This window comes from Temnothorax curvispinosus, unplaced genomic scaffold, assembly GCF_003070985.1.
Source record: "Temnothorax curvispinosus isolate PA1 unplaced genomic scaffold, ASM307098v1 QBEX01011661.1, whole genome shotgun sequence".
In the NCBI taxonomy this organism is placed as follows: domain Eukaryota; kingdom Metazoa; phylum Arthropoda; class Insecta; order Hymenoptera; family Formicidae; genus Temnothorax; species Temnothorax curvispinosus.
In genome coordinates this window covers 1-1716 of record NW_020221441.1, presented here as the reverse complement: position 1 = coordinate 1716, position 1716 = coordinate 1, and the positions used below count along the sequence as shown (strand labels likewise).

The window sequence follows — 1716 nt, the reverse complement described above, 5'->3', positions numbered from 1 at the left end:
ACTTATTTATTAAAAAAAGAATTAGTTCAACTGATATATAATCTGCAGCTATAAGTCACATTAATAAATATATGATATTAATTAAATTATATTTAATTAAAAGGAAAGAAGTCAGTATGTCGATGTTGAGAGAAAAATCAAATATTGATTAATCAAAAGGCAAATTATCGATTATCGTTATTTCGATTAATCGAGAAACATCGCCGGTAAATGTTTAGTATAACGCTCTTTCTTCCAATTGTCTTGAAATTTTGTAAAATAGTTTATTTTTGTGTGTAAAATACATTCTGAGAAGGAAAATCGTCGCTCATGTCTCGTTTTTTTTTTTATTTAATTTCAAAATTTTATGATGTCGGTAAGTAGCAAAATGATAATTTACGTTTTTAAAATACTGCAACTTCATTTGTTACTATATTCACAAACTAAGTTGTCCGCATACTTATTAAAAAGTAACAAATAAAGTTGCGCAGTATTTTAAAAACGTAAGTTTTCATTTTGCTACTTACAAACATCATAAAATTTTGAAATTAAATAAAAAAAATCGAGACATGAGAGCAACGATTTTCCGTCTCAGAATGTATTTTACACACAAAAATAAACTTTTTGACAAAATTTCAAGAAAATCGGAGGGGTGAGCGTTATACTAAACATTTACCATTTTGTTATAGAGATTGATAAATTTGTATTCCAATTACATCTTAGGACTCAACATGAATGATGAAAAAGAGTCCCTACTTACAGAAGATAAAGATCGTGTAAGTTTTTCTTCATTTTTACTACTTATTTTTACTACATATTATTAAATGCTTCTTTTAGGTTAATTTTAATTAACACAGCACTATTATTACAAGAAAAGTTTATATATTTGTGGGTGGTAACATGCTCCGAATTGTTTGTGTTTTAGGAACAAGTACGAGAGGAATTAAAACATATGAGTTTTGAGGATTTACAGAAATTAAAAGAGAAATTAGGTACCAAGGTATACAATGAGACAATATTTGGAAAGAAAAGTAAGAAAAAAACTGAGAAAATAGAGTTTAAACGAAAAAATAAGAATAAGCCACGAGAGATTTCTGCTAAAAAGCCAGTTCCGAGATATAAAAAGTTAACTCGAGTAAAAAAATTTGTATCTCGGGACCCTAGATTTGATAGTTTATGTGATATGTTTGATGAGAAGGCCTTTAGACATTCTTATGCATTTATTAACAAGTTACGAGAAAACGACCTCAAAACTTTACAAAAAAATTGAAAGAAACGACAGATCTAAAAGTTATAAAGAAAATAAAATATCTCATTCAGAAACTTGAAAATCAGTTAAGGAAGAAAAAAAAAAAGAAAGAGAAAGCAGAAAAGAAGCGGCAAAAAAAGGAAGAGCTACTAGAATCTGTTAAACGAGGAGAGAAGCCTATCTTCAAGAAAAGATGTAAGTTTAGCTTATTGTTAACATAATACTGATTGATATTATATTGTTTATTTTATCTTATTTGTCTTTTGCAGCTGAGAAGAAAGTCTTGGATATGGTCTCACAGTATGAAGAATTGAAAAATATAGGTAAACTAAAGAAGATATTCAGAGACTGCAAAAAAAAAATAAACACATATATGTATGTACATTTACACACAAAAAAATGTTTCCATAATTTTTTCTAATATCTATGGAACTATTTATTTTTATTAAGATACAACTCTAGATATAGATATAAATATTTTATTTTTG

The 1716-nt window shown here is 26.9% G+C and overlaps 1 pseudogene; it reads left to right on the top strand.

The window, feature by feature from the left end:
• The first annotated feature begins 700 nt into the window (after positions 1-700).
• LOC112461706 lies at positions 701-1578 on the top strand (annotated as a pseudogene).
• Positions 1579-1716: the final 138 nt, after the last annotated feature.